The 20,783-nt window shown below is 47.2% G+C and overlaps 1 long non-coding RNA gene across 1 annotated transcript in view; it reads right to left on the bottom strand.

Moving 5' to 3' along the window:
• LOC149875281 (uncharacterized) overlaps window positions 1–20,501 on the bottom strand; it is a 62,855-nt gene extending 42,354 nt beyond the window's left edge. Inside the window, exons 1-2 of the long non-coding RNA XR_016440020.1 lie at window positions 20,450–20,501; window positions 19,647–19,703 (exon numbers count right to left, since the gene is read on the bottom strand). This is a non-coding gene — a long non-coding RNA (uncharacterized LOC149875281). The remainder of the gene's footprint in view (window positions 1–19,646; window positions 19,704–20,449) is intronic.
• Between the last annotated feature and the right edge of the window lie 282 nt (window positions 20,502–20,783).

The raw sequence follows: 20,783 nt of genomic DNA, 5'->3' as shown, positions 1-20,783 counted from the left end.
AGACATTGCTAAGTTGTTAGACTCAGGAATGAGAAGTCAAGAGGCCTGTGATCTATTAGTATCTTTGCTACTGACTCTCTTCTGCTTTGGGACAAGATAATCTCTCTCAGTAAATGCATTTCCTGGGCTGAGATGAAAGAATCTGCTGTTTAGGGGTAGGATGGAACTGGGACTGGGATAATGTTTCTTCCAATGTGGCATAGGTATGCCTCAATTTAACTACGGGTCAGATTAACCTTTCAGGCACCTCCGATGCACTGAATCCTGCTTGTCCCATCAAAGATGGGGATTGAACTGTGGCAAAAATGGGCAACCGACCAAAATCACAGCATTACCATCATTCTTTAACCTACGTTGTACAAAATATCCTATCATGTAATGAAGTTATTTGCACTTTCAAAGGATAAATGTGAGTTGGCTAATTTCATAAGGGCCTCACGGCAGCATGAGATCATAGCAAAGATTTGAAAGATGAGGGCAGTAACTCAATTAATAAGATACAAATGGCATTCCATGCTAGGGAGCAAGACGGATGAGGGTGCAGAGACCGTTGTGGAAGAACAGGTTATCCACACTGGAATCACTTGTGAAATAAATTGAGCAAAGAGCAGCTCAGAAGAGGCACATTCAAAGAAGAGACAGAGATGTTATGCAGGACCTGTGTAGTGGAGCTTTATAGAATGGACTGCCTACTAACTGGGATACATTTTGGTGTCCAAGAAGATCACTACAGGACAAAAGGGTACTACTCTATAATTCAGGATAGTCCCTCAAATTTCTGTAGGATGGAAAATCCTTATTTTAAAAGTGTCTTTATGTGATACCTGAATTTGAGTATAAAATCATAAAAATCTCACAAATGGCTCTTCAGGGTTCAGGCTGTATAGTTCACAAAGCTGCCTTTACATTTCAGAATGGGAAGTTAATTTATGATGACAAGGAGTAAGACAACTCATCCATCAGCAGCACAGTGATTGAATATTCATCTTTAGTACCCACCAGACAGAGAGAACAGGACCAGGTGCTACAGATATAAAAGAACCTTTGAAGACTGACCTCTGTTATGGCTGACCCCATGCAACCATGCAGCCCTGGCTGCTGATGCTATTTATCACTGTATGTTCCAAAAAGAGTATTGCAAAATATAGTATTGCATTGTATGGAATAAACACGTTTCTTTTAATACAGTGTCTTTAATGCAAGGTATCAAAAACCCTATACTGGGATCAATCAAAGGAGGAAATGGAGGATGTGAAGGCAAGATTTAAAGAGAGGCTTCTTTCCTTGCTAAAAAGTAACTGACTCCCAAGTAGATAGAGAAGCAAAAATGAACACCACAATCATTTTAGATGCTGAGCAATGCCTAGCACAACTGATGCTCCTGAGTGCTACTATAATATAAAAAGAACAAGACCAGTTTAATATTAGATTTCTACTGCATGCCTCAGAGTTATTGTGAGATGTTAATTATTACTGATGTCGCTGTTCAGAAGACATCCTTAGTGTGGCCAGTATTATATAACACATCATAACTCATGTGGGGTTGCTCATTCAGGTGGGGTGGTTTTATAGCCATTGAAATTGTAGCTTCACTTGTCTACCTGTATCTATACTAGAAAAATTTGGGAATCCCAAAATACTAAAATTCCTATACTGCTAAAGTGTTCTGAGTTAAAGTGAGATGACAGAGGGGAAAGTAAATTTGGTGGAGTGGAAGAGTGTTATGAGTCAGAGGGGTATGGCGCACCTGAGAGTCATAGTTTTGGATTCCATTTTGATTCAGGATTTTCACTAGGAAGCCAGTGAAGATCAGGCAGAATGACAAGTGATTCTTATCACACTGCTGACGAGAGCTAGAGTGTGGTCATCTGCAGTACTGGAGACTCCCAATGTGTACAGAGAAAAAGAATCTTTTCAAGATATTAAATTCCCTAGTTTGAAGACATGTTGTTTAACCAATTCCAGTCTCTGGGCTTAGGGAAAGGACCACTACTTAAATTCCCTGGAGCCAAATCTGGAACACAACACAAATGCTGTTATGCCAGTTCCCAGCTTATTAAGAGTTTCTTTATTTTTCTTACTGTCTAAATCTCTCTGGGACTAAAGTCTTCTGTAGAAGTTTATGAACCACAGTTTCATAGTTCCATAGTTGGTAGGGTCGGGAGGGACCTGAGCAGATTTCATAGATTTCATAGACATCAGGGCTGGAAGGGACCTTGGGAGATCATCGAGTCCAGCCCCCTGCCCAAAGGGCAGGAAGTCAGCTGGGGTCATAGGATCCCAGCAAGATAAGCATCCGATATACTCTTGAAGGTGTTCAATGTAGGTGCTTGAACCACCTCCACTGGCAGACTGTTCCAGACCTTGGGGGCTCAGACAGTAAAGAAATTCTTCCTTATGTCCAGCCTGAAACGGTCTTGCAGGAGTTCGTGACCATTCGACCTCGTCATCCCTTGGGGCGCTCTGGTGAACAAACGTTCCCCCAGATCCTGGTGGTCACCCCTGATAAACTTATAGGTGGCCATCAGATCACCCCTAAGCCTACGCTTTTCCAGGCTAAAGAGTCCCATGGCTCTCAGCCTGTCGTCGTAAGATCTGTTTTCCTGACCTCTGATCATGCACGTGGCTCTCCTCTGGACTCTCTCAAGCTTCTCCACAACCTTTTTGAATTGGGGAGCCCAAAACTCGATACAGTACTTCAGCTGCAGCCTCACCAAGGGGAGAATGACGTCCCGGGATTTGCTTGAGAAGCATCTATGGATGCAAGCCAGCGTTTTGGTCGCTTTATTAGCCACAGCATCGCATTGCAGGCTCATGTTCACCTTGTGGTCAATGATGACCCCCAAGTCCCTTTCTTCTGTAGTGCTATCCAACATAGCACTGCCGAGCCTATAAGGATGCTGCAGGTTTTTCCTCCCAAGGTGGAGAACCTTGCATTTTTCGGTGTTAAACACCATCAGGTTCTCATCTTGTCCAGGTCAGCCTGGATCACCTGCCTATCTTCTGGCGTAGATGCTTTGCCCCAAAGTTCGGTGTCATCGGCGAACTTGGCCAGCCCACTCCTGACTCCAATGTCCACATCATTAATGAAAATGTTGAACAGTATGGGTCCAAGGACAGAGCCGTGAGGGACCCCACTGGTCACAGGGTACCACGATGAGTGACTGCCATCAATCACAACCCTCTGGGTCCGACCACAAAGCCAGTTTCCCAGCCAGCGGATCGTGGTGGAGCCAAGGCCACAACTGGGCAGTTTGGCCAAGAGGTGATCATGGGATACCAGATCAAAAGCTTTTTTGAAGTCAAGATATATGACATCAATCTCTTCTCCCTCATCCAGGTGATAGGTCACCTGGTCATAGAAGGAAATGAGATTGGTGAAACAAGACCTACCCGCAATAAACCCCTGCTGACCATCCCTTAGGATTTTAGCCTGGGCCAGTCCATCAAGGATGGCCTCCTTAATAAACTTTTCTAAGATCTTCCTCAGGATAGAAGTCAGGCTAATGGGCCTGTAGTTAGCCGGATCCACTCTCCTCCCTTTCTTGAAGATCGGCACCACATTGGCCTTCTTCCAGTCTTCGGGCACTACACCAGAGTGCCAGGAGTTTTCAAAGATCCATGCCAGGGGCTGGGCTATGACGCTCGCCAGCTCCTTGAGTACCCTGGGGTGCAGATTGTCAGGGCCGGCTGACTTGAAGATATCCAGCTTCTCAAGATGTTCCTTCACGAGTTCAGCATTTATGGAGGGTAGGGGATCCCCATCACCCAGATCTCCCTGTCCCATAGCAGGCATGGGCGTCCCATGGGACTGATGAAAGACTGGTGCTAAGTACCTATTTAATAGGTTGGCTTTTTCCTGGGCATCAGTTGTCAGTTGCCCCATCTGGTTTAGCAGGGGTCCAACGTTGCCCTTGCTTTTCCTCCGGCTCCCCACATATCTGAAAAAGGACTTTTTGTTGTCCTTGATGCTTGAAGCTAGTTGGAGTTCAGTTGCAGCCTTGGCTTTCCTGGTTTGCTCCCTGCAGGACCGGACCAGTGCAGAATAATCCTCCTTGGAGGTGAATCCCGTCCTCCATCAAGTCCGACCCCCTGCCATGGCAGCAAAGAGTACTGGGGTCAAACGACCCTGGCAAGATGTTCATCCAGCCTCCTCTTAAAGACCCCCAGGGTAGGAGCCAGTACCACTTCTCTTGGAAGTTGGTTCCAGACCCTAGCTGCCCTGACCGTGAAGTAGCGCCTCCTGATATCTAGCCTGAACCTACCCTCTGCCACCTTGTGACTGTTATTTCTTGTCACTCCTGGTAGTGCTCAGGGGAACAGGGACTCCCCCAGTGCTTGCTGGTTCCCCCTGACTAGTTTGTAAATGGCCCCCAGCCTTATCTTGTGGAGGCTGAACACGTTCAGGTCCTGTAGCCTCTCCTTGTAGGGTTTGCCCTGCTGCCCCCTGATCATGTGAGTGGCCCTCTTCTGGACCCTACCCATGTTGTCCACATCCCTCTTGAAGTGCGGCGCCCAGAACTGGATGCAGTACTCCAGCTGTGGCCTGACCAGTGCTGCATAGAGGGGGAGGATCACCTCCTTGGACCTGCTTGATATGCATCTGTGGATGCATGACAAGGTACAGTTGGCCTTCCTGACCGTGTCTCCACACTGTCAGCCCATGTTCATTTTGGCATGAATAATGACTCCAAGTTCCTTTTCTGCCTCTGCACTGATGAGAAGGGAGTTCCCCAGCCTGTAGGTATGGTGCTGGTTCTTCCTCCCCAGGTGCAGCACTTTGCACTTGTCAGTTTCATAGTTTCATAGTTTCATAGTAGCTAGAGTCGGAAGGGACCTAGGTAGATCATCTAGTCCGACCCCCTGCCTTGGCAGGAAAGAGCACCGGGGTCAGATGACCCCGGCAAGGTGCTCATCTAACTTCCTTTTAAAAATCCCCAGGCTAGGAGCCTGCACCACTTCCCCTGGAAGCTGGTTCCAGGCCCTAGCCGCCCTGACTGTGAAGTAGTGCCTCCTAATATCTAATCTAAACCTACCCTCCGCCAGCTTGTGACCGTTATTCCTGGTCACTCCTGGCAGCGCACGGGGGAACAGGGACTCCCCCAATACCTGCTGATCCCCCCTGACCAGTTTGTAGCAGGCCACAAGGTCCCCCCTTAACCTTCTCTTGTGGAGGCTAAACAGGTTCAGGTCCCGTAGCCTCTCCTCATAAGGCCTGCCCTGCTGACCCCTGATCATACGAGTGGCCCTCCTCTGGACTCTTTCCATATCATCCACGTCCCTCTTGAAGTGTGGCGCCCAGAACTGGACGCAGTACTCCAGCTGTGGCCTGACCAGTGCCGCATAGAGGGGGAGGATCACCTCCCTGGACCTGCTCGAGATGCATCTGTGGATGCATGACAGGGTACGGTTGGCCTTCTTGACTGCCTCCCCACACTGCTGGCCCATGTTCATCGTGGAGTCAATGACGACTCCAAGATCCTTTTCTGTCTCCGTGCTGGCAGGAGGGGAGTTCCCCAACCTGTAAGTGTGGTGCCGGTTCTTCCTCCCCATGTGCAACACCTTGCACTTATCAGTGTTAAACCCCATCCTATTCTCATCCGCCCACCGTTGCAACCTGTCAAGGTCAGCTTGTAGCCTATTGCACCCTTCTAGTGCACCCACATCCCCCCACATCTTAGTGTCATCAGCAAACTTGAACAGGGTGCTTTCTACCCCCCTCATCCAAGTCACTGATGAAGATGTTGAACAGTGCGGGCCCGAGGACCGAGCCCTGCGGAACCCCACTGCTCACGTCCTTCCAGGTCGAGAAGAACCCATCCACTACCACCCTCTGGGTGCGGCCCTCCAACCAGTTAGTGACCCATTTGACTGTGTGGGCATCGACACCACAGTCTCCCAGCTTTTTGATGAGGACAGGGTGAGAGACAGTGTCGAAAGCCTTCCGGAAGTCCAGAAAGACTACATCCACAGCAACCCCTGCGTCTAATGATTTGGTGACCTGATCGTAAAAGGCCACCAGGTTGGTCTGACAAGACCTGCCACTGATGAACCCCTGTTGGTTGCCCCTGAGCATGCATTCCCCCGCAAGGCCCTCCTGGATGTGTGCCAGGATAATTTTTTCAAAGAGCTTACCCGGGATTGAGGTAAGACTAACTGGCCTGTAATTTCCCGGGTCCTCTTTTTTTCCCTTTTTGAAGATAGGGACCACATTGGCCCTCTTCCAGTCCTCCGGCACCTCATCAGAGCACCACGAGTGCTCATAGAGCCGCGCCAGGGGTCCCGCAATGACCTCGGCCAGTTCCTGTAGAACCCTAGGGTGAAGATTGTCCGGACCAGCAGACTTGAACACGTCCAGCCTCTCCAGAAGTACCCTAACTAACTCCTCGCTAACCCCTGGCCCAGGCGTGTCTCTCCCGGGGCCCGAGGGGGGCCCAGCAGGGAGGTGGCTGAACTGGTCCCTACTTAGGAAGACAGAGGCAAAGAAATCGTTAAATATGTTAGCTTTGTCATCTGGCATGACGACTAAGTTGCCCATCGTGTCCTGCAGGGGCCCCACATTACCCGGGACCCTCTTTTTACCCCCTATGTATTTGAAGAAGGACTTCTTATTGTCCTGAATCTGGGAAGCTAGTCCTATCTCCATCTCTGCCTTGGCCTTCCTGACTGCCCCCCTACATCCTCGGGTGACTGTAACATAGTCCTTCTTGGTGATGACCCCATCCCTCCATTGGGTGTATGCCTCCCTTTTAGCAAGGAGACATTCCCGGATGCTCCTAGTGAGCCATGGGGGTTTATGTGCCCTCCTGCTCCCTTTTACCCTTGTTGGGATTACCTCCCTTTGGGCATGGAGGATCATCTCCTTAAGGAGTAACCACTCACCTTGGACATCTGGCTCCCTTCCCCTCTGGGTCCTCAGTGCTTCCCCAACGATCCTCCTTAGCTTGTTGAAGTCAGCCCTCCTAAAGTCTAGGGCTGTTGCCTTGCTGCAGCCCTTTGCCACCTTACGCTGGATGGTGAATTCCTGCAAGCGATGATCACTGTCTCCCAGGTGGCCCATCACCCGCAGCCCCCTCACCAGGTCGTCACCCGTGGCCAGCACCAGGTCCAACAAGGCGTCTCCCCTGGTGGGGCTGTGCACCTCCTGGGTTAGATGGAGGTCCTGCACTCTGGCTAAGAACCGACGTGAGCGGTCAGACTTGGCTGACTGCTCTTCCCAGCAGATGTCTGGGAAGTTCAGGTCCCCCATGACTACCACATCCTTAGCCCTCACTGCCTTTGTGAGCTGACCTAAGAATTCCTGGTTGAGCTCTTCTCCCTGGTTGGGAGGTCTATAGTAGACTCCCACCGTTAAGTCTCTATCCCCTGGACTGCCTTTTACTCTAACCCAGAGCACCTCAGAGTGCCCCCCCTCTACCCCCTTGCTAATTGACGAGGAAGTATATTCCTCCTTGATGTAGAGTGCTACTCCTCCACCTTTCCTTCCTATCCTGTCCCTCCTGTATAGCCTATAGCCCTTGACACTCACCGCCCAGTCATGCAATGAGTCCCACCACGTTTCTGTGATCCCCACTATGTCAGGGCTGGTGACAGCTAGGAGGAGGGCGAGTTCCTCCTGCTTCTTCCCCATACTTCGAGCATTCGTGTAGAGGCATTTGAGGCCTCCAACGGTTGTGCCCACTGACCCCCTAGTCTCAGCAATGCCCCGTCCCCCATCACTTACCTGTTTCTCCCTTTTGACCATTGGTCTGGGCTCGCTGGCTGTTGCTGGGCCTGGTAGTTCATCGTCTCCTCCGCCCTCATCTTCCCCCTCCCCCGACGAGCCTAGTTTAAAGCCCACCGAAGGAGGTTCACCAACCTGGTGTTGATGGTCAACTTGTCATGATGGTTGAAACTCATCCTGTTCTCATCCGCCCACCCCTGTAACCTGTCCAGGTCTGATTGCAGCCTATTCCTTCCTTCTAGTGTGCCCACTTCTCCCCAAATCTTAGTGTTGTCTGCGAATTTGAACAAGATGCTTTTTACCCCCTCATCCAAGTCGCTGATGAAGATATTGAACAGTGCGGGCCTGAGGACCGAGCCCTGGGGGACCCCACTGCCCACATCCCTCCAGGTGAGTATGACCAGTCCCCCACCATTCTCTGGGTGTGGCTCTCCAGCCAACTAGTGACCCATTTGCCTGCGTAGGTGTTGACACCACAGTCCCCTAGTTTTTTAATGAGAGTGGGGTGAGAGAGTTTCGAAGGCCTTCCTAAAGTCCAGAAAAACTATCTCCACTGCTACACCTGTGTCTAAGGATTTTGTGACCTGGTCATAGAAAGCCACCAGGTTGGTCTGACAGGACCTGCCTCTAATGAACCCATGTTGGTTGCCCCCTAAGCATAATCTCCCCTGCTGGCCCCTCGTGGACAACGACCAGGAGAATTCTCTCAAAAAGCTTACCCAGGACCCAGGTAAGACTGACTGGCCTATAGTTTCCTGGGTCCTCCTTCCTCCCTTTTTTGAAAATGGGAACCACACTGGCCCTTTTCCAGTCCTCTGGCATCATGCAGCTCCTGAACCCCAAAGTCCTACGTTTTAATACTTACTCTCAGCAAATAAAACATAAATCTGATTGGCTGAAGAACAGTCATCTTGTTAGTTTTTGCTATGTTGTTCAGCATCAGGTTTCCAAGAAAATGCTCTACAAATTCAACTATGTTTAACTTATACAAAGGACCAAATAGGTAGATCAGTAAAGACCAAAAGCACATTTTTATGTTAACTTATTCATATAAAATAAATAGTAGTAGACTTGATTTCACCTTGTAGTTCACCAATGAATCTATATAGATGGAGTCCCACTGGAGTCACCTAGTGGAGAATCTGGCTCCAATAACCAGGAACTCCAGGCTATGGGGCATATTTCCAAAAGAGAAGTGGGTGACCAAAAATCAACTGGCTTTCATTAAGAGTTGGGCACACAAAGCCATGTTGGTGTCTTTGGAAAATCTCCCATTGCAGTTTCAGTGAACAAAAATGCAACTCCGCTATGCTACTTCATAGCTTTTGTACAAACATTGCTAAAATAGAAACACAAACTTGGGGTTTGGAGCACTGGACATTAGAAGGGTGACTGGGAATTAACACTTCAAATAGTAAATGGGCTTGGGAAATTGGTAACTGTGATTCATCCCAGGGTGGCTAAGACTTCATTGTTATGACTATGCTATATGCCAGGACAGGTCCAAAGATAGAAGGCTGATTCCCTTGTTCCAGACAAATTGGACCTAACCATTTAACCAAAAGGCTTCAGCTTTTTGCAGTATTTCGTCTATAAGGTACAGAAGCAGACTTAATTCCATCCAGTAAAGGACAGTGCTCTTCGTTGCTGATGTACTGGCATCTATTCCATAGAAGGATAGACAATTATCCAAAATATGTAGCACTAAGTTCCATGCTCCTTGTGATTGTTTGTTTATAGACTCTTAAGGTGCCTGGTATGGTGCCAGGGTGCCACCTGAGTCCCAGGTGAACAAAGCTCTTAGGCTAGGGACAGAAATTACACACAGACTGGTCTAAGAGGTGGTAAACCTGTTCACATCTGTAACAGAACAGAAGTTCTGTGCCCATAAATTGCTTTCAAAATGACCGAAGCCAATTTAAAATAAACCTAGATGGATGTAGTATCAGACTTAACTGATTTAGGTTAAATTGGTTTATTGAGCTTTTGCCCCAGATCCCCCCCAGAATTAAGTGAGTTCATAGTGTCCCTTCTCCCCACCTCCCCCCCACATGCCAAGATGCTTTGCACTTCCCCAGCAAACCCTGCCTAGCAGAATGAGCAGGCTAGCCTTCACCCACGTTGTCTGCTCCAACTGAGCAGAGAAGCATGCTCTAATGCCCACTGACTTCTCGCCTTGGGCCACTGCAAGCATGTGGCTGTGTTTTTGGAATCAAAAGTGAATGTCTGTTCACTTGCTTATTGGTTCAATCTGTGGAGTTTAGATTAACCTGTGAAGATAGAATCCATTCATTCTCTGGCTTTTTGGTTGTCTGTATATAGCCTTAAGCACATGCTCAAGAGATTTAGTGTAGTGAGGTAGGCTTAAGTACATGACTCAGAACCACAAAGCTGAAATGCCCTTTACACAGTTGGTTCCTAGGAAATGGTACTGCGTCAGAAGAGGAAGCAGTTTCCTTGGTTATGAAGCCAAAGATATTTGTAGGGAATTAATCCCTTGTCTCCCCACTAACTTTGAAAGTAAGTTTGAGCTAAATCAATTCCTTGTAGTCCTCTAGTCATTCTCCTTGGGAAGTTAGTCATTTTGAGTGAGGCAGTTAGCATGTACATGCATGCTGGTAGGTCATGAAGAAAGGTAAGGTGGGTAGTAATTCCTGCAAGACTTAGCAGTTCCTCCTGGCTCCTAGACAGATTAGGGTGTCCAACTCATAGCAAACCCAGTTTTTTCTATAGTGAGATAACACAGAAAACAGATGTAGGACCACTCTGGGTAACAGGGTTTTAGAAAGTACAGTAGAACCCCAACCATTCCTATCTGGGTGGCTTGCAACCTGCTGATTTCACAGAGGGTTGCTGGATTAAAAACAAGCCACTTTGATGTTTACTGTGGTTTTTACTTCAAAGGATGATGCTTTCTCTGATCAGTGGTCCCATGCAACTGAGCAGTACCCTTTGAAATAAAAGCTGCAGCAAACAGCTGAATCACTTCAGCAATCCCACACAGTTGTCTGCTGTGGCTATATAACCCCCAGTTAGTTTATAAGTCATCATCTTAACGGGGGTAAGGAACTTAATCATGGGAAGTAGCTGGGTTCTAATGTATCAGAATATCTACTACTCCTGTAAGAATTTCAGGGAGGGATGGCACATGCTCAGCGCTAAACTGAACCCACTGAACCAACTGAACCAACACTACAGATTTGTAAAAGCAATGCAGAATGGTGATGTTTTCAAAAGTTGCTGAATTAAATGAAAACAGCCACAGTAAAGCATATGTTAACCAACTGCTTCTCTGTCTTCACAGGGCCAATTGTAGTGCCCTTCTTTCCCCTGTTTTTACCTGGTACATATTATAGGGTATTCCTGCCATTGCTGGTTTTGTGCTCTGCAGTTGTGTGCATGTTCAATGTGGCAGTTTTGGGGAATCGTAGGCTAAATGGTTGCCTGTGAACATGGGGATTGGGTCTAATGGCCCAAGAGACCTTCTTAGTCCTCTGTTCCCAGGTGTGGAATAAGAATGTCCCATCTTTTACAAACTGGGCCAGGGGACTGTTCCAGTGTCTCACTCCAGCACTTCCTGAGAACGACAACTTTTCTGCTAGGGTAGCCCTACTTTCCTCTAAACTTCCTGCCATTTCCATATTTAAGGTGGTTCCATTAATGGAAGTCAATCATCATGGTGCACCATGACCAGTGGGGTCCCCCAAGGCGCTGTCCTTGGGCCTATTCTTTTCAACATCTTCATTAATGATGTGGACACTGGTGTCAGAAGCAGACTGGCCAAGTTCGCTGATGACACCAAACTTTGGGGTAAAGCGTCCACACCCAAGGACAGGATGGTAATCCAGGCTGACCCTGACAGGCTTGGAAAATGGATGGATGAAAACCTGATGGCCTTCAATGCTGAAAAATGCAGGGTACTCCACCTTAGGAAGAAAGGTGCTATGCTTGCTAGCACCATGGCCTAAAGGGACTTGGGGGTCATGACTGGCCACAAGGTGAATATGAGCCACCAATCTGATGTTGCAACTGGCAAAGTGAGCAAAACTCTGGCTTGCATCTATAGATGCTTCTCTAGGAAATCCCAGAATGTCATCCTCCTGCTGCACTTGGCCTTGGTGAGGCCGCAGCTGGAGTACTGCATCCAATTTTGGGCTCCACAATTAAAAAAGGATGTGGAGAAGCTTGAGAGAGTCCAGAGGAGCGCCATGAGCATGATCAGAGGTCAGGAAAACAGGCCTTATGACGAGAGGCTGAGAGCCATGGGACTCTTCAGCCTGGAAAAGTATAGGCTCAGGGGGACCTGGTGGCTGCCTATAAGTATATAAGGTGTGTACATCAGGATCTGGGGGAACTCCTGTTCACCAGAGCACCCCAAGGGATGACAAGGTCAAACAGTCACAAACTCCTCCAAGACCATTTCAGGCTGGACATAAGGAAGAACTTCTTTACTGTCTGAGCCCCCAAGGCCTGGAACAGACTGCTGCCAGAGGTGGTGCAAGCACCTACTCTGGACTCCTTTAAGAGTCAATTGGATGTTTATCTTGCTGGGATCCTATGACCCCAGCTGACTTCCTGCCCCTGGGGCAGGGGCCTAGACTTGATGATCTTCTGAGGTCCCTTCCAGCCCTAATGTCTATGAATCTATGAATCTGTGAATTTTCCACTAAAATTCCCTCCCTGTATAGTTGCAAGCACCAATGAGTCATAGACCTTAGCTGCAAGCACCATCAGGTATTTTTCTTTCAAAATAATTTCTTCTATGATAGTCAGACACATGAACTAGATAGCCCTAATAAAATTAGCAAGCACCAAGATGAAGCGTAATGACAGTATTATTGGGCAAAAAGCTGTTATATACAGTAGCAAAATCATAAATCAAAGTTGAATAAACGCACATAAATATTTCACCTGCCCTTGTGCTGAGTTTTACTGCTTCAGTAATTAATACTGTTGCTGACCAGTTATGCCAGCCAGGACAGCTTCCTGAGGATTTTATTTTTAGATGTGGTGAATGATAAAAAAGCAATAAAGCATTCTCCATTTGTAAAATAATGATTCAGAAAATGCTGCTGTTCAAGGGCCATAGAGAGGTTCTTGTGACGCTCACTACCCAGAGAAGACATGAGTCATTAATTGTACCAGTGAATGCAGAATTCCCAGAGAGCAGACAGAAGCAGAATAGAGGGCAAGAGGCACTAGAAAGATGCAGCCCCACAGAAGTACAAGGAAGCACTGAAGCAGCATTGGTCAGCCCTCCCTCCTTGTCCTCTCTCCCCCTTCAACCAGTCTCTCAGCTATCAGTAGCTGTTTTTCCTTTTCAGTTCTACTCAGTTTTACTTCTTGCCTCTGAAGTCTCTCCTTCCCCATATCCTCATACTCTCTTCCCCTGTCTGGAAATCTTTCTTCATGAATCCTCATACCCCTTCCCCAGCCCCCTCCCCCCCCCCCCCCCCCACACAATAAAAACCCCTCCTGTGTTGGAGTCTCTTGTACTACCATTTTTCTACCTACTCCACCTAGAAAAGGCCTCAAGTTCTCTTACCCCATCTGGGTGTATTTTCCCTCCATTGCATCCCTGACCCCTCATTCTTTGAAAATCAGACAGGACTATAGTGTTAAGGTCCATGGACTCATTCGCTTAGATGTTTACTTGGTAGCGAGCCAGACAGCTGCCTACTCCGTGTCCGTCTGCAGGCAGCCATTCCTAGCTGAAGTAGGAACTGAGAGGGAAGAGGGAGAGAAGAAACAGTCACTTGTGCTACAGCAGAGGCAGCAGCAACATGGCACCTCTGTTGTGAAGATCTGAACAGCTGGTTCTAAGATACCAGCATAGTGCTGGCTGTATGCCATAGTTATCTAGGCTGACACTGTGAAGGAGGGAGAGAGGCCAACACCTGGGAAGAGCTGAGGGTGTAGAAAGGCCCAATCCCCTGGCTACAAGCCTAGTTAGGGTAAAAAACCTGCATTTGTCTGCCTCCAAATGGATATCCAAAAGGCCATAGAACCAGAAGACCAGTCATCATCAGTCCTTGGATCAGGCTTGCTTTCCCTGTATATCTTTGCAATGTGTTTGTTACCCATACACAGGGGCACCAATGAGGGAGGAGAAGGTGCAGAATGGCTGAAATTAGCTACCATGGCAGGACCTACGTGGACTGCTAATGGGAGGATAACAGTGACACAGTGGCTCTCCACTATTTGTGGGCTGTTGATTGCACATGGTTTAGATATTTGATCTAGTTTTTAGGATCATCAGATCATAGGAAAGTAGGGCTGAAAGGGACCTCATGAAGTCCAGCCTCCTGCTCAAGGCAGAATCATCCCTGACTATACTGTCTAAGCCAAGTGTCTGTGTAACCTGTTCTCGAAAACGTCCAAGGATGGAGATTCCACAATTTCTCTACATAGCTTGTTCCCATGCTTGACCACCCTCCACATCAGAAAGTTCCTCCTGATCTTCAACCTAAATTCCCTCTCCTGAAGCTTGAGTCTATTGCTCATAGTCCTGTCCCCTACAGCCATGGAGAAAAGCCCATCTCCATCCTCTCTGTAATCACCTCCAGATACGTGAAGACTGTTATTAAATCCCCGCGCAGTCTTCTCTTCACTCATCTCTTCTCTTTTCCCCTATTGCAAAGTGGACTACCATTTGATCTGTTAGACTTGGGAGAGAAGGTGAATGAGAAGGTTGATCACAGGCCTGCTAAGCCACCCTTCACTGATCAAGTTCAAGAAAATGACAGGAGGAAGAGATAACTTCACAACAACCACATTCTGGGGCATGACCTTATGAGGCACAAACTCAAGAGCTCAGGGATTCCCTGTGCTGCCTACTTCCAATAAAGGATTTAGCACACATTTTACAAGTCCCATTAATCACTGACCATATTATATTTGGATTCATGTTATCAAGTTTTTTCAATCCAGATAATGCGTTTAGGCTTTTCTTTTTATTACTTTTCTCTTGGTCTTAATCTATAGAGGACTCAGATTTGTAAAGGCTGTAACTATTGCAATAAGAATGGTTGTAGTAATGATCTTATCTAACAAAAAGAAACAAAGAAAAACTCTAGAAGGGTGGTCTTGAGGCACTGGACAGTGATTAAATCCCTGAAGCTGCTACTGGCTGCCTGCATAACATTTGGCAAGTCACTTCCTATCTCCTACTATGCATCTGTCTTGTCTATTAAGATAAAGAGGTTCAGGGCATAGTCTCTGTCTTACTATGTGTGTGGGCAGCGTTCTGATTGCTGGGGCACTGGATCCTGATTATAAATATCATATAATAATAATTATAACCATTTACCCAAAACACTTTGGTTTCTTTTAAAAGTTATTTTAATACCCATGAAACATTAAATCCTTCAGTTAAACCTTGGAGACTGGCCAACATTTTCAAGCCTCCTGAATTCATATTAAATAGGACTGGTTTGATTTTGTAGCCTCTGCATTAACTAGTTTTATTATCCAAAAAAAGTTTTAGATCTTCCTGTGAGGCATCTGAAACTGACCACTGAAGGAGACAGGAAACTGGATTACATGGACATTAGTCCGAGCCAGCAAAGTAATACCTATGTTCTTTTTTAACTGCAACTAAAACCACCAGCTCTCTCCCATATGGATGTTGAACGGCTGTCAAAGAACAACAAATTCTGCTCATTGCCAATTTGACCTGCCTTTCACAAATTACTTAAAAATCCTAAATAGAGATCATTTGATTTTGTTCATGGAAAATTTCAAATTTGGGGTAGATTTTGGATTTTTAAAAATTACCCTTTTGCCTGAAAATGGAAATGGGCTGACTGAGCAGAATAGCAGGTCAAATGCTTCAAGCTCATACTCTATCCTATTGTTGGGGCTTCCTGGCTGGACTGTCCTGTACTGCATCACAGTTTGCCTTCTCGGTGAGGAGAGGCAGTGCCTTATGGCAGTCACATGATCCCAGTGCTCTTGGGAGATGAAGTTCTGCTGAGAAAACCAGTCCGTAAAGAGCAAATGGGGCTGTCAAGCACCTGAACGGGAACTCCTGTGAGCCACCATGGTGGCATGTCAAAACCAAAATAAGATTATGGGGTCACCCAAACTAGTCACGGGCTTTTAGGCAGTGTGTTTCTCAGTCAAAAAGCGAAGTATTCATTGAAACAAATGAATGTTTGCAAAAAGCTCTATTTAGTAGAACACCCAATTCTTCATCAATCTTCGTCAGATGGATCAGGACCCTCTACATGGAAGTCAGCAGTGAAGTGCAGATCAACAGCTTCCTGAGTGCCCCGATCACAGTGGAGTCGGGGGTCCAGCAGGGCTGCCCACTTTCCCCACTCCTGTTCGTCTGCATCATTGAGGCCGTGGCCCAGTGCCTGAGGCAGGACCCAGGGATCTGTGGAGTCCACATCCCAGGAGGCAGCAAACGAGAGGCGCAGGTCCTGGCCTGCATGGACGATTTCTGCTGGAACAGGGGGTTGGTGGAGAGAGCCCTGGTGCACACGCAGGTGTACGAGGTAGCAGCAGGGCCAAGCTCAATGTGAGCAAAAGCACCTGCCTGGCTGTGGGCGAGGTCAGGGACCTGGAGTCCCTGGGTGTCTCTGTCCCCCATGAAGGGGGCAGAATCCTGGGGATAGATTTTGACCCGGAGCTGAGCGGCAGGACAGCATGGGAGAAGACAGAGTACAAGGTAAAACAGAAACTGGGGCTGAGGCTCTTGCATTCCCTCTCCATGGGGGTGTGCATCGCGCTCATGAAGGCGTTGTTGTTATCGGTACTTCTGTATCCCGCACTGGTCTTCCCCTATCTGAGCGTGTTACCCACAGGATCCAGAGGACCATGCGCATCTTCTTCTGGGGCTCCAGATGGGAAAAGTTCTCCCGGAAGACCTTATAAAAGGACAAGAGGGCCAGGGGCAGGGGCATGCCAGACATCCTCCTGTTCTTGTGGGCCAAGTACGTGAGCATGATCTGCAAGCTAGCGACAGATGCAGAAGCCAAAACTGCTTGCCTCATGAGGTACTTTGCAGGGCACATCCTAAGACACGGGGGGGTATTCACCCCAACTAACAGACTGTAGATCATGGGTGCACCGCGGTTCTATGAGACCCTGAACCAGTGCTGCAGTGTGTACAGCCTGCAAAATGCAGGCCCAGCAACCACGAGAAACCACAGGAAGATCCAGGAGACGGTGAGACTAAGGGATACCACATAGTCCATGGACCTGCTCCCGGGTGACATGTGCCAGGCTGTGTGGGAGCACATCCACCACAAGGATCTGCACAAAGAGCACAAGGACCTGAACTGGCTCATAGCTCACCAAGCTCTCCCAGTGAGGCCTGGAGACATAGAGAGGGGCAGCTGGGGAGACGCAGCTGCCCGTGGCCCAACTACCATGTGGCCACCAACACAATTGACCACCTCCTCTGGCTTTGCACTTGTGCTAAGGTGGTATAGAAAAGGGTGAAACAGCTTTGCGAAGCGGTGACCCGGCTAACCAGTGAAGTGGCACTGTACAGGCATCTTGCCAAACATCAGGGGAGCCCATTGCCCTGTTTTGACCAGTTTGTGTCCTGTATCAGGAGCGCTTTGTGGAAGGCCAGGAACCTCCTCTTGTACAGGCAAATGGACATAGAGGTAGTGGGCTACATGAAAATGGCACTGAGCGAACTCCAGACCTACTACCAGTAATTGGTAGCAGAGGATGGAGAAGACGCAGCCAAAGTCACCTGGCACAGAGATATGTGACACATGATCATCCAACCCCAGCGAGTGCAGAGAGGGGCAAAGGCAGTGAAGAAGAGGAAGGGACAAGCGGAACAGAGGACAGCAACAGCAGCAGCGGGTCCTCCAGTGGGAGCTGGAGTAATGACAATGGAGAGGACACTTGAACTGAGTATGTGACCCTGTAAGTAGGGCAGGGGTGAAAAGGAAGTGTGGCCTGGCCCGAGGGACCAGGATGGACGTAGTTGTTTTGTCTGTGTTGAGTGTGATGCAGATATTGTAATGGGTTCAGGTGGCCAGCGGGCATTTGTATGGGTGCATGGAAGCACAGGTGTGCGGGTGCGGTTTTTGTAACTGGAAGGTTTTTCCTTTCGTGGTGTGACATGTAGAGTGTAGATATATATAATCTTATGTGTGTGTGTGTGTGTGTGTGTGTGTGTGTGTATATAATGTATATATATATGTGTGTGTGTGTTGGTGTATGTATAGATAGATAGACATATATTTTTACCACAAAAAAAAATCCCCCCACCCAATTCTTCATTGGGAAACACATTTTAGAAAAACTTTTGAATGAAAACTGATCGAAAGCTCTGTATTCCACTACCCACTTTCTCAGCCAGCCACTCCTCTCTCTGTTTAATTGGTTTGGTTCAATGCTGCAGTGTCCTGGTTTTTCTTTTTTCTTTTTGTGGGTTTTTTTTTTTTTAAATAAAGCTAAAGTTTAATAGTAGAGTTTGAAAACTATCAAGTTTTTACTGCAGCTACAAACTTTGCCCTGGTCACAATGAGTGCTTCATGTTTATGGAATGTACTTTGGAACAACTTATAGGAAGAAAGGGTACCTATCATGTCAGAAATAAACACACTCTGCTCCACCATCTGTTTAAGGGATTCACGAAGTGCCCACCAACATAGTGTTAAGCTACCAATACAATGGCAATAGTACAGGAAGCTGTTTCAGTACACCAGGCAGGGTTACTTTTTTAACCTAAGTCCTTACTCATGCTACAGGTTTTAGCTGAGTCTCTAACTTACTTAGAATGTCACCTTTTTGCCACCACCATTTTGTTCTGTGTTTCTACATTTCCTAACACAATGGGAACTAAGTCTATGACTGGGGCTCCTAGGTACTACTGCAATACAAATACTATTAAATAATAACCAGTTACAGGTGAACAAATTATGCTGTGAGGAGACTGATGCTAAGTGCCAGGATGCGTGCAGCAAATGTGCTCCAGAGATGTAACAGAAATGCTTGGGATGTGGTATGGCAGGCCTCTCAAGGCCATGTGAGAATTGCAATATATTGGGTAGCAGTTCTCAGCTTCTCAGACTCAAGGAACCCCTTGGTAGGTACAAGGAACCTGTTGGAAAATCCCAGCTCTTGAGGGGGTGGGAGTCATTTGTTTTTTTCAACAGAAAATAAAATAGATTTTTTCAGTTTTAGTAGCATCCCAGGGTGCTGTGGCAACCTGCTTGAGAATCACTGATATAGACAATGAATGCTAGCTTATAATTCCTGTGTTGTTTATTGCTCACTGTAAGGTAAGTTTGTAGTGTTTTGCATTATAGGGATAGATAAACAGACAGAATGAACAGATACTGAAAAAATTAGCTGTAAACATAGTTTGTATCTGCACATGACACTAATGCAAATGAGTACATAACGGAGGAGGCAAAGAAGCACAAACAAATAGGTAACACAAAAACTGATGCGCAAACAAGCTTTTTAAGCAATCAGTTAAGGTAGATGTTCTGCTAAGATGCTTGAAAATCACAGTTCAGAGTTGTAGTGTGGGCAGATCTTTAGTTTTCTTTTTCATTTTTTAATCATGTTTTTCTCCAACAGAAAGTAAACCTACCTGTTCTGAACTAATGGAAATGCCTGCTGTGAGTTTATGCCACTCACAACTGGAAAGCAAGCCACTCCACTGGAAAACATGATACTTTGCCTGCAGAGACCAATCTTTAAAGTCCAGTGGTTGCTCTGACTCTGGGCTCAAAGCAGTGAGGGCAATTATATTTAAAACTTAAGCCCTTCTTTTTAATACATTGTTTTGTACTGAGTTATTTTATCTTAGTAAACTCCAGAAGGGTCAGTCAGAGACACTGTGACTCAAACAACATAAAAAAGCCAAACACAACAAAAAGCACATCTAAGTGCTTAATCTCTTTCCCTGGGTTTTCTCTCCATCACCTTCAGCTGAACTTACCTTATGTTCTCAAGCTGGAGATCTGGCTAATCATCAGGGATCCAAGTTTTCTGCTTCCTGTGGGAAAATGTGGGAGAAGATGGATTTTTACCTTTAAGGAAGAAAAGCCTGGATTTTCCCCTTTGAACCAGGAAACTGTGGGTTTCTGCTTGCAGGCTAGCAGAGTTCCAGCTTGCAAGGAGCTTCTTGGGCCTGGAGGGAGCTGGAGAAGGGTGACTGGAGGCAGGGAATACCATATGCAGGTGTACTTGCTGTGGCAGGACAGTAGGGGGCGCTACTATGCTTAGCCACCCACCTCAGTATGCCCAACCAAAACCCCACTTCAGGTGTCTCTCCTGGTGTGCCTACATCCAGCCAACCCCTTTCTGGAGCACACCTGTAAGCCTGGGGTAATCGCTGCCACCACCTGGGCTCTGGTCTCTGTTAGGGCTCTGTGCAGCCCAGGGTACACAGATGCTGCAGACCTTGTGGGTGCTTAGCCTACTGGTAGTATCTCTGGGTGTTCCTTATTGCCTGGAGCCACCCAGGAATTTTTCAGGTAGGGAAGAATCAGATGATAATCAGGCAAGCTCTGGTAGGAGCAAAAAGCCCCCTCCCCACCCTCGCAAGCATTTACAGCTAGGCAAGCTGTAATTAATAACTTTTATTGATCAGAGAAGGGGGAAATGGGAGAGGGGTACAAGACAGAGAAGTAGTAAAGAAAATGCCTTGAGCAAAACAGAATGGGCTTGTTGGTCCCTTTAAGACGCAGCTAAAGATATATAACCCTAATTTACTGGCTACATTTCAGGTAAACTACTTACATATCCAGCAAATTCTGGAGGCCCATGCTTCGGTGTGTGTTTCTAAAGTGCCTTGTGAACCCTCCCCCAGAGCAGGTGATCTGACCCTTAAATAACTTTTCTGACCTCATTACTTGGCTCCAACCAGAAATAGGCATTATTTAAACCTTGCTGAGGCAGACCAATCCTTTCAAAAAGTGGTCAGCAGCCCTCAGTGGAGTGACCAGAGTCACCAAACTGGTTCCACAGGTTACTTGGCGGGAAACTTAAGACAAAGAGTCTGCACACTATAAGGGAGGATGGGAAGAAGCAAAGCATACAGCCCAAACAAGACACACACAAAAACAGGGACAGA

This window comes from Crocodylus siamensis, chromosome 1 (assembly GCF_052110815.1).
Source record: "Crocodylus siamensis isolate JL-2025a chromosome 1, ASM5211081v1, whole genome shotgun sequence".
In the NCBI taxonomy this organism is placed as follows: Eukaryota; Metazoa; Chordata; order Crocodylia; family Crocodylidae; genus Crocodylus; species Crocodylus siamensis.
Note: the sequence above shows the minus strand (reverse complement) of the source record. Positions and strands in the feature narration are given on the sequence as shown.